This window comes from Rattus norvegicus, chromosome 5 (assembly GCF_036323735.1).
Source record: "Rattus norvegicus strain BN/NHsdMcwi chromosome 5, GRCr8, whole genome shotgun sequence".
Taxonomy (NCBI): domain Eukaryota; kingdom Metazoa; phylum Chordata; class Mammalia; order Rodentia; family Muridae; genus Rattus; species Rattus norvegicus.
In genome coordinates, this window is record NC_086023.1 from 117281602 (window position 1) to 117294671 (window position 13070).

The window sequence follows — 13070 nt, forward strand, 5'->3', positions numbered from 1 at the left end:
CTTTCTGCACTGTTTCTGACTTCTAAAAATCTTCACAACAAATCTACCTCAATAATCTCACCAAACTTGGAGTCTTAAGTGTTAATAGAGAAGGATAAAAATATCACCTTCTTGGATCCTTGAACTGCCAACTGGTGACAGATTAGTGCCAATCATTCACCAGTGGCAAGGAGGGGCAAGTCTGTATTCTTGATGCTCCATCCCCCTGAGTGCCAGGTCCTGGGACTATGTCTGGGTCTCTGTATCTCCATGATCAGGCTGGGTATTGGAGTGTTGCCTTATCTCAGAAGTAACTGAATATATAAATGAATAACTGAAAGTGAGAACTAAAACTGAAAGAAGAAAAGTGGGGGATATCATTTTGTGGGTCACAACTCATAAACTTACTCTTTTAGCACAGGTTAGATATTAATTGAGACCACCTCCTCTGAATAAGCAAGTTCCTTGGGATCATTGATCCAGCCATAGGAATATCTAAGTAGGTGAGAAACACCTGACTCCAATACACACGTCTGAGACTTGAAACATGTACTTCAAATTAGTAGACAGTGCTAAGAATTCCTCTCTTCTGAAACCTGGGACTTCAAGGTGTCAGGCCTAAGCTCTGTTTGCTGTCCCCAAAAACTTTCATCACCTATGCTCAGAAAACATGTTAAGTCACTAGACACTAAGTTTACTGTGGACAGATTTTCCATTTATTTCACATCCCTTATAAAAATCAAAAGACTTTTATGGAATTACGGCTCTTAGATTTCAGTGAAACATTTCTTATAGTCACATTTCAATTTCTGCATTTTGTTACTCAGCATATTGGAATTGATTTTAATGAACAGTTCAATACATTAGTGGAGATTATGTGTGCTGGTTGCTTGGGTTTTTGATAATCAGCTTTTGAGTGAAGAATTGAAGGCTTAAAACAGGCGTACGATTGCGGTCCAGACATGAAATGATCACTTTGCAGATACCTAGCACTGATCTGAGAGCAAAGGGGCTATGTAGATAGAATGTCTTATTTATTGTATGGATGTACCGCCTGTCAATTAAAAAGCCTATGGCCCATTGCTTAGGCAGGAAAGAGAAGGCAGATTCTGGGATACCACCAGGAGTGGGAAGATGCTCCAAGGAAGATGTGAGGAGACAGATGCATAGTTCCTGAGCTCAGGTAACCAGCCACATGTCAGCATGTAGAATAAAATAGGTACCTGAAAAGTAAATGGAATTCTTCACTCAAAGCTGAATTTAGGCCTGGTTCTTCCTTCCAGCCCCATGCTCTCAGAAATAAGACTGACTCATATGTACCAATACCCTAGCCGCATTGCTAGGCTCTTTTCTGACTAGAATCATAAATTATGATTCTGACTTCTACAAGGCTAGACACAGACCTGCGTAGGAACTTTTGTTCTCCTGTGGATCCCACAGTCCTCTAACAGTTCTCTAACACGGGGCACATGTGTGGAAGGGAGGAAGCCACAACAAAAGCACAGTGGCTACAGAGGCAGTATCTGGGGTTGAATTGGGATGAGGATGCCTCTTGCATGGTACTGGAATGAATTTTAGGCTGTTTCCCTTTGCTTCCAGTGCCTGCACACCTGTTTCATATTTGACATCTCACAGCAATCCTATAAGCTTATGAAACACAAAGAAGTATAGGCTTGGTAGGACTATGGCCTGGGTTGTTTTCCTTTTAAGTAAAATTAAAATGCATGGAAAATAGATGTTGAAGAGAGCCATAGAAGGCATGACTGCTGAAGCTATTTAGAGTCTCCATAGACAGTACAGTCTTGCTCTGGAGAAGCTCCCCGAGGCTGAACAGTGTTATAGAGTGACTGCCAAAGCCTATTAACAAGAGACTTTTGTCTGACTCTCTAGTCTAGACTACTGGGGACTCTTGAAAACAGTGCACCTGCCTTTACATCATAAACCAGCGTAAGCTAAAGGACTGGCACAGGAGATTCCCCCACGGGTGACTGTACCTTTAACTACTTTCTGCAGCTCACATACACCACTTTTAGAATCTAATTCATTATATATTGTGGCTTAGATTTTATTGTAGTTAAATCTTCACTTCCAATTTATTTTCTCAATGCATCCAACATTTTGGTATTGAGTCATAACTGTCATCCACAAAGTTTCACACCTATACATTTTAATTATGAAATAAAGAGTGTAAAAAGTCGTGATGTTTTAAGTAAATTTACAATATTTTGTTGGCCACAATCCTAGCCATCCTGGGATTCATGTGCCCCTTGATCCACAGGTTTTCCTTGATCCATAGGTGTCCCTTTGTAATACAGAATGTTGGTTGTGGTCTGCTTACTCACACTGGCCTCTGTAGACAACTGATCCCAACTCCCCAGGGCTGGACCTTATGCCAACTCTCCAGGGATAACCATTAACAGTTTGGGACAGATAAAGTTTGGACATACCTTGAACTCTTATCGCTTCACTCTGACAATACAGCACCAAAGTCTTTGAGCAAAATAAGCTAAATCAATGGAAGGTATCTGAAAGGGGATAGACAGTGAATAAAGATTAATCAAGAGTTTAAAATCCATCCAATGTTTTTCTGAACTTACCAGTACTCAGAAAACAAATAGGGCCCAACTCTATGAACCATTGCCACCAGCTTGTTGTTATTGTTGTTGCTGCTGCTGCTGCTGTTGTTCTTGTGTTGTTGACCAAATTACTTTCAATTAAATAAAATGGGGTCTCTCCAGAATCCATATACTTTCCTCTCTGAATAAAAGAAAAAAGACGAACAATTTTAGCTAAATGCTATGTAGGTACGGCAACCCCCAGAGGTATGTGTTCTATGTACCTAAGCTACAAGTCAACTAGAGAAAGACGCAGAGGAGAATGAAGGTATCACCCAGTTCTAGAACTGCTGCCATTCTCCTTCATGGTAGAAGAAATGGACATAAGATTTCAATGTCACTTACAGTGGCAAAGAACCATGTGTAAGAAATTTTTCTTTCCCAAATTTAGACAACTAAAATGTCGCAGATCTAGTCAGTTCCTCCCAAGTACTCTGAGATGGTTATCTCTTGAGTTAATTCTCAGTTAGTGCTTGGTTCATTACTTAGCATCCTGCTCTGTGAGATCAAATTAAGGTAGCCATAACATAACACAGTGATTTCCACTGAAGAAGGACGTAAGCAATCACAGAGGATATTACAAGGAAAAGCCCTGTCCTTTAGCTGAACCACCTTCAGATTTCAGAGACCAAATGAAGCACACAATTTCTAATAGCATGATATGGTTTAATGAAGAGCTTGGGTACTCTGAGCTTCATCTTAAGAAATCCTTAAATACCTACTATGTGCCAAATCGTTGATCTCTTTCTGGGACTCAGAGTTTGATCAAAACAATCCCTAATCTTACGATTCCACTTTCCAGAAATGAGATTACCTCTCCCTAGTGAACAGCTGACTTCATGGAAGCAAGTGTAGATTGTGAAGCAACCACACAAGAGTTTTAGTTTACTGCTAGAGGTGTGGAGGCTTTGTGGAACTGAGAGCATAGGAGCCTGACCTTGCATTATGACTAAGTCTACAGCAGAAACACACACAAGGGCCAAAGTGTATAGGCAAAGGAAACAGAGAACTCAGGCAAGATAGCTCTGTTTGCATCTGGGAAAACCTGAGAGGGCTGCTCCAGGGAATCCAAAAGGGGGAAATCTGGGGCATGACCTAGACCAGGAAGAAAGTAATTCAGAGCTATTAAAAAAATCTGAATCACCAAAAGTAGCATGAAGGCCATGAAATAGACATTGGTGGTTCCCATTCTATGTCTTTAGGTATAAGCCAGCCCAGCCTCCAACTGCTACCAACTAGACTCTGAGATATCTCGCAATGGCCAGAGAATCCTGTCTGCATGCTGGTCAGGCAATATGGTAGGCCATTACTGTCTCTGCTCCTGCTTCCTCAAGCAAGAAGTAATGGTGAAGAAATGGCCTGTTGCCAACATTGGAAAGCTCTAAAGCTGGTGTCATACAGCATTATCAGGATTCTGCTGTCCATGTTATCAATTTTCATAATTATTTTTGTCAGACCTTCTGTGATGACTATTATTATTCTACTCTCCAAATGTTTCCTAGGACATTACCTCCAAAACTACCATTTATACTTGACTAGCATTCCCCAGGAAGACAAACTCAGATGCTACCATGAGATTATCATTGCCAACTATATATCTAATTGTTATCAAATTTGAGCTAATGGTAACCTTCGATGATCAAGATAGGGAAAGACAATCCAGTAAATGAGCATTGAGGAAAAGGGGGGGCTGTGAAGTAAGAAGGGAATGAGGATGGGCTTCATCAGGACTAGGGCTTCAGAAAAAAGTGCTGTGAGAATAAGCATTAGATTTGCCCATTTCTTGACATAAGGGTAAGGATTAATGGGTTCTTAATCATTTTGATTTTGGGTGCCCTTTGACAAACTGATGAAAGCTTTGCATTTTCTAACTAGAAAAACAAAAAGTACATACAAATAATTTTGCCCGGAACTTCAAGGGATTCACCAACCCTAGATTAAGAACCTCTGATTAAAGGCTCTGTATGGGCTGGACCTGAAGCCCTGATTGCTTGCTAAGACCTTTGGCATTCACTCCACAGGCACTGGGGAACCAGCAAATGTTTCTGCTATCACGGTTCCCAAGTGGTTAAAGTTTTCCAGTCTCAATGGAACCCTAGGAATCTAAATGTTTTTAACAGATTGAAAGAGAGATTTAGGGAAATGTACATAGGTAATTGAACACTTTGTTGGCCAAAAAAAAAAAGTTTTCAACCAAATGTACTATAAGCCTTCAAAGAGCACTGACTGCAAAAACTCAGATGCACTTCAGCGATGCCCTACAAGTTGCTGCCACAGCCAAATGTGTTGGCCTCAGACATTCCTGAAGCAGGCTGGATGCTGAATGGAGTTGGAAGCTAGCTCAGGGCAGACAGGACTCTGCATCTGATCACATCTGAAAGCCAGAGGTGAAAAACCTCTGGCACAGAGTACAAGCGAAAAGAACAGCAAGAACAAAACAATCCACTTGAAAAACAGAGCCGAGAAGATGTAGAGAAGGTCACGCTGTATATGGGATTAGAGGAAAGAAGGTGATGTGAGAACAAATGAAGAAAGTGTTAAGATGTGGTGGCAGATAGGACCTTAAAGGACCTTGAGTACTAACAGAAAAGCTTAAAAGGTTGAGGGACGAGCTGTTTGGGTTTTGTTGTTACAAGTAAACTTAAAGAATGGCTCTCATTTCTCATCACCACTGTGCTGTCAAGTCCTATGTCAACTTGACATACAAACTAGGGTTATCTCCATTGAGAAAATGTCTCTCTAAGATCCAATTATGGGACATTTTCTTAATTAGTGACTGATGGGGGAGGTCCACCATTATAGGTGGTGCCATCCCTGGGCTGATATCCTGGGTTCTAAGGAAAACAGGCCGAGCAAGCCAGGGGAAGTAAGCCTGTAAGCAGCACTCCTCCATAGTCTCCACATCAGCTCCTCCAGGATCCTGCCCTGTGTGAATTCCTGTCCTGATTTCTTTCAACGATGATCAGTGCTGGGGAAGTATAAGCTGAATAAACTCTTTTATCTCCTATTTGGGTTTTTTTGGTATAGCAATAGAAACCTTAACTATAACAATTAACCATTTATAATAATACTATAAATAAGACATAAGATATATATATTAAGTGCAAATTGATATCAGAAATTAATTTAGTTTATCACTAAGGGTTCATATGGTAAATGGTGAAAAACCATTAAGAGGTGGGGTCCAGTGGAAGATTGTTAGGCCATTAGGTATGCCACCCTCTGATATATATGGTTATGGTACTTCTTGTTGTATCTTAATTCTTTTTATCTATGCTTCTCATCATGTGATCTCTCCCCTTTGCAAGTTTATCTACCATCATGCTATTTGTCTTGTCCCTGCAGAGCCAATAGCATTCATATGGTTTAGAATTTCAGCCCCTGAAACTTGGGCTAAGACTCTTTTTTATGAGTAATACAGTCTCAGAAATTACACTATAATGACAAAGAATGAACTAACCCAGCAGACAGCTGGACACATTTCCAAATGAGCAACAGAGACCTGGAGTTTGGACCAGATATGACTTGGGGTTATGTGTGTTTCTAGTTCTTGTTGTCCTTATAATAGATCTCACATATATAGAATAAACACAGCCAAAGTGACAGCACTTTATACAACTAAGACCCCAAATTACTAAATAAAAATGATTGATGTCTATATACTTATGGATTAAAGTAATGGGCAGGCAGGATGTTGTTATTATTGGACCCTCTGAGCATCCACATGAAGATCTCTGAAGCATTCTATGTTGATGTAGTTAGGACCTATGTGAGTATGGGAGGCCTTGGTAGCCCAGGAGTAGAAGAACTTTCTGACATCTCTTTTCACCATGAACCTGGAAGTGAAAGCTTTATCTTTCTCTTCTCTTGTGGAACAGAGCTTAGGATTACATGTGCTAAATCACAGTTGCACAGCAAGTGAAGAGTCAAGTGGGCTGACCAGAACAGAGTGGTGGAATAGCATTGTTAGGCAAGTTGTTTTCTTTTGAAAATTATTTTCTAATTTTTCATTAATTAATTTATTTATTCACTTTCCATCCTGATCACAGACCCCTCCTCCCAGGTCTCCCCTCACACAGTCCCACGACCCTGCCCTTATCCTCAGAGATGAGGGAGGGCCCCCTTGGATATCAACCTACTCTGGCACATCAAGCCACTGCCTGACTAAGCACATCCTCTCCCACCGAGGCCAGACAAGGCCATCTAGTTAGGGAAACAGGATCCACAGGCAGGTAATAGAGTCCGGGACAACCTCCACCCAGTTCTCTTTTTAAAATGCTGTTTTAATGCTATTGAAAGACTCACTTTTGTTTTTTTTTGTTTTTTTTTTTTTTTTAGGAGTTCTACTTGAGCTCTGTTTGAAGTTTACCCAGTAGAAGTTTGTTACTTATTGTTTGTCAGGGTGTTGAACATCTCACCAAAGTTAATGTACTAAAGGTTTATTTCCCAAGTTTGGAGGCAGCAGAATCTTTAGGAGGTAACTGTAGGTATTATCCTTAAAAAGGACTGTGGACCAAAAGCAATCTGCTTGTTCTGTCCATCTCTCCCCATGATTGCCATGGGACTTGCCCTCCATATACTTAAAAGCAATGATGCTTTTCATAGGCTGGAAACTCAACAACTATGAGCTATAATGAACTTTTCATAAACTATTTATCTCAGGTATTTGACTATGGTGATGGAAAGTTGACTAGTGCACTGGTATACATCATATACATATATAATATACACATACACATATGCCACATATGCTACTTATACATATATTACCTTTACACATACACCTAATGCTTTGAGTTCGCCTGACTCAGAGGAAAGAGTATTGAATTTCCATATCCTTATTTATAATCAATACACATTTTGTAAGTATTAACTATGTGTTTATTGAAGTGTCAACATGTATATGAGTTGACACAAGAAAAAATTCCTATTTTCCAGAACCTCAAGATCAGTGTGGAAATAAAAAAGGAAGTTGACAGCCACAATTCTTATCAGTTGCAAATAATACAAACACAAACCAGAGCTGAAAGCAAGACTTGTCTATAGAGTAAGCTTTTACTGTCCGGTACAAGCTCAAACTAAGGGTCCCTGAAGAGTGGTTTGTGCAATGTCTCAGTGATATTATCAAAACTGTACTTCTGTCCAGTTCCAGTTCATTAGCAGCTCAATTTTAACTATTTTTTGAATACAACATGGCTATATTAAAGTTAAAAAGATAAGGAAACAATATCATATTGTGTATGCCTCTATTGGCTAAAATATGCTTTCCCAAAGCTCTCAGAGACTTCTGTTAGCCCACTGACCATGACAGTGCTCCATGTGCATCCCTCCACCAGGAAGCAAATTGAGGGATGAAGCTGCCACCAACAGCCATGACTTACTCCCAGGTTTGAAGTGTGGTTGCTTCTCCTGAGTTGCTCAGGAAAGAGAGGAACAATTGAGTCAAATCAAGTTCAGGCAGCGAAGAGAAGGCTGTTGTGTAGGCAACTAGTAATACCTCACTGCACACACAGTCCATTGGGCAAAAGAATAGAAGAGAAGCAAGCCCAAGACTCATCAGAAAGACCCCTAAGGTGGCCATATGGGGACTGTGCTGAATTCAGAAAGAAAGGCACTAAATTCAGAAAGAAAGACATTTCTATAAAAAGAGATTTAAAGTGTAACCAAAAATGTGACTGCTTTGGCATAGACTGGTGGGACTTACAATCTTCCCAGGGCTTCTGGCGGTACCTGACACCAGCAAGATAGCACCCACCTCTTGCTGCAGTATCCAAACCAATGGTCAGGCCCAAGGAAAACAGGCTACCCCAAAGGATGGAAGACTACTAAAGGGACAAGAAAAAGGCACCTCTGGCATCATGACACCACATTCAAGGTTACTGGGCTGCAGCTGAAAAACTATAGGTTCTAAGAGGCTAAACAACCTTGAGTTCAAATCCAAGCTCCGTTTCTGTCTGTAAAACAGACAAAGCTATGGGGAGCTAAGGAAGCTCTGAGTATATGTATGCTTTTGACATTTGGACAAAGCCACGTCAAGAACCCTAGCCTCAGCTCCTTAGGAACAGCAAAGGCTCATCCAACCCATAATAAGACTGAAAGGCATGGCAAAACTTTCTTCTGGTCTCTGTGTGGGAATTGATATTGTATGCAAAAAGTCTTCACTGTAGCTTTTTCCTAGATGTTTAAGCCCTGAAGATTTCACCCCTAAAGAAACCACTCCTACCAAAAGTAGCTAAGCCTGACTCTTTGATCCAACAGTCTAACACAATGTCTGCCTCCTTGTTTATCTGTATGCAAAAATTCACCTCCCTGTACAACTGTATGTAGTAAGCATGTTAAACTTCTAGGTTGCTGCAGTTTCTCCATCAGATAGTCCACTTGTCTCCCACTTTTCTATGTATTTAGAAACACATAGAGAATACCCTGTGTACCCTGTGTCTGTTGGTCCTTTCTTCATTCTCTCACTGCCCTAGTCAGGTTCGTCCTGGAAGCTATGCAAGGACACATCAACCTCCTAAGTGGTACAAATTAAAAACAATATATGCAAAGCAGGAACAGATTGCCTGGAACCGAGCAGTGACGTGGGTCTATTGCTAGTTAGAGCAAAGGAATGACGATAATGGAATGGAAATGAATTAGGAAAGCATGGGATAAAAGGAGCGAAGCAACTATAAGCCACAAATTCAGATCTCACAATCAAAAGGTATTTTAATAGTTCTTTATGACACACAGAGCCCCATTCCACATTGTGCCAGTGGGCTCCTCACAGTCAACATTATTATCAGGATTCCCTCTTTTCACCCACCAAAAAAAAAAACAGATTTATCTAAGATTCTGTCCAGAACACAGAGTGGACAGCCCCCTGTGCATCAACATCAGCTAGCTCTCTCTCTCTCTCTCTCTCTCTCTCTCTCTCTCTCTCTCTCTCCCTTCCCCCTCCCTTCCTCCCCCCCTCCCTTCCTTCCTCCCTCCCTTCCTTCTTTCCTCTCTTCCTCCCATCTTCTCCCTCCCCCAGTGACATCACAACTCTGCCCTAGCATATCACTGACCATGCCGAGCAGAATCACAGCCAGTAGTCATCATGGTGGCAGCAAGGGTCTGTGTCAGAGATGCCACCAGAACTGATCCTTAGTCTGGAGATCCCAGCCTTTACAAAGGGTCATGCATTGATTTACTTAACAAAGTCTCAAATGCTTACACATTACTGTCTTAGGCATCAGGATCCCATGACAAACCATGACAAACCCACACCTGCGCTTAGGAAGTTTCAGTTTGGCAGCAAAACCAGCCAAATTATTAAAGATTTCCAATGACATCTGAATGTTCAGAACACAACGCAGGTGCTAATGTTAGCCTGGGGGTCATTGTAGACCTAAAAGCAATGGTGATCGTATCCAATGGCAGGGAAAAGCAAAGGCAAAAGAAGAGCAGGTAGAGAAGTGAAATAGATGTGGGTTTCATGGAGCACTAGTAAATTTGAAGATAAGTATATCCAAAATACTGTATCATATGACTATACTAAGATCTAAACTTAAAATTTAACTGAACAAGACCCTAATGTTGAAGTGAGAGAAAACACAATCCCTCAGCAAACTAAAAGCAATTGCAGTCTAAGGAAAGTAGTCACACATTCTGAAGGAAGAAAGTTCCTAGGAGTCTATTTGCTAAGGAAACTCAAGCTTCTAGACAGGAACAGCTGCTGTTGGAAAGTCAGACCCAGAAATGCTGTAAGAGCAAGCCACTGTCAAATCACCAGCTCTAAGTCTCCTTAAAGACTCCTCACAGGGCATATTTGTAACCTGTCCCACGCAGGGTCCAATATCTGAGACGAGCTATGAAACTGCAGATTGCCACTCCAAGCCCCAAACCTTGACTTCAATGCTCCAGGCTATGGCTTGAGAGTCTGAATTCTCATAAGGTTCTAGATGTTACTAACGGTGATCAAGTAGGATCGTGCTTTGAAAACCACTGGCACAAGGATGAGACCACCACTCTACAGCAGGCTCAGACACACAGGTGAATCTGAGGTACTCTGCCCTGTGGAAGAAAACGCTGATTGTTGAATTCTGTCAAGTTCCTATTGATAACAATGCACACACAAATTGTGTGTTATACTTCTGTGTTATAAATTTCAATAAATACACATATTTTTTCTCTCCAGGTTTATGAACATTAGACAAGTGCTCTATCATTGGGCTACACAGTCAGCTCTGTGTGTTTGTTATGCGTGTTATTTTAAAATACAAATTTGACCATTTTACAATGAATCTACAATTTCTAATTTCTTCCTAAAGGTCAGAGAATTGTCTTGGGCTCTCAGCTTAGTGAACACTGGAGTGACCAGGGACTGTCCAACATATATTAGTTACACACATTTCACCCAAGTTGTTGTTAATGGAAAAATACCTCGAACTCTCCCTAAACCTATCAAATAGGAATCTTGAGACAGGAACAACTAATGTTTTACAGAATGCTCTATGTAAGTCTATGAATAATAAAATAAGACCCTCTGGCAGCAACCTCAACTAGAGGAAAAAAAATTCTTGAATCTAAAATAACAGCTAAGGGAACTGAAACAAAGCCCAATACCAAGATGAACTGAGGGGACATTCAACTCTGAGATTCTGGAACTATCCATTGCAATTCAATATTTCTTTCTTCCCTTCTTTCCTTCTTTTCTTCTTCCCTTCTTTCCTTCCTTCCTTCCTTTTTATTGTTGTTTTGTTTTGTTTATGATTTTCAAGACAGGGTTTCTCTCTATAAGAGCCCCAGCTGTCCTAGAACTCACTTTGTAGACCAAGCTGGCTCTCTGGCCTCAAACGCACAGAAATCTGCTTGCTTCTGCTTCCTGAGTGCTAAGATTAATTGTGTGCACCACCACACCTGACTTACAGTTCAGTGTTTCTAAATTAATGCTTCAAATTAATGGTGACTGTACCTTTTCTAAAAAATCTAGTGTTACTACAGTAGCATGATACCATGAAAGAAAAGTTTTGAATACTATGAGATTCTGAGAAGTTTACCATTATAGGAAACAGTGGTCCAGCTTATAGGAACCTGAGGAGAATCCCAGGCACAGGACTTTCAATGCCACCGAAGAAAGTCTGGGAAAGCCAGGATAAGTTATTTGGTCACCTTCTTTGGAGTCCTTTATGGAGATGTTTGATGTCTCCACAGAATCATCTTCTTTTCTCTGCTTAAACCAACTACTGAGCTTCTTCATAAAGTGTTGTGGACGGACCAAAAGAGCCCAACTTAATCAGCCAGTTCTGCAATTACTTCACAGCTGTGTGATATACACAGGTCAACTAATCCATGGTAATAAAGCTCAGTTAGTCCTCTGCGACATCACAACCAAAACTCCCATGACTGTACTCCCATTATCATTACCAAGGCAAACAAAGATGGTTTTATAAAGGCACATAAATACTTCTGTGTGTCCGGATGGTAAGGAAGACCCCTTGGCATCATGGAAAGAACACATACATTGGGACAGGCTAGTCCTAGTTTCAAACCCAGTCCAGAATTTATATGAGCACATTATTTTATCTCTTTGAGCTTATTTCTATCCACAACGTAGAGATTCAACTTAACATTCTTACAGCACATAGAGAAGATTAAACAAGACAGTGGTTGCAAAGTGCCTGGCATACTCAGAGCTTCCCTTCCCCATGATTATAAGACATTCAAAGACTTAATGATAGTTTTTTTCTTCAGTTAATGCCATGAATAGCATCATTATACTTGCTTCCTGAAGTGAGAAGCCACAATAACACTCCTCCCCGCTCCCAGGGCTCCTTTGATGTGGTGGGGTTATGAGGGTGTTATTACCACTGGATAAGACCAAGTCAGAAAAGCTGCCCAGCTCTTACCCATGGAGTACAGTGAAGGCTTAGAGAAGCCTGAAAATGAAATGATCTTTGTAACTGGGGAATGTCAGACCTCTGACTTCACCTGTTGACTTCTTCCCTCAAAATATATCATATAAAGAGAACAGCCTTCGTAAGAATTATTTCTTTTATTTTTTGAGATTATAATATATCAATTCTCCCTTTCCCTTCCTCCCACCAAACCTTTCCAAATACACTTCCCTAATCTATCAAATCCATGGCCTCTTTGTTTTTCATAAATTGTTGTTTTTGTTGTTGGTGGTGGTGGTGGTGGTGGTGGTGGTGGTGGTGGTGGTGGTGTGTGTGTGTGTGTGTGTGTGTATGCACATATGTACATATCTGCGCAATCTATATAATGTTACTTGTATGTATGTTTTAAGGCTGTCCATTTGGTATTGGATAACAGTATCTCCTATCCCCAGTACTCTGTTGCCTATAATTCTTTGATTAGAGTTGAGGTCTAATGGGCTTTCCCATCAACATGTCCATTGCTGTCTTTGTTCAGCTCATATTTAAGTAGCCATGCTGGTGAGACATCATGAAACTTCTGACATTACTAGGAGAGGAAGTTTCACAGAAAGCTCCC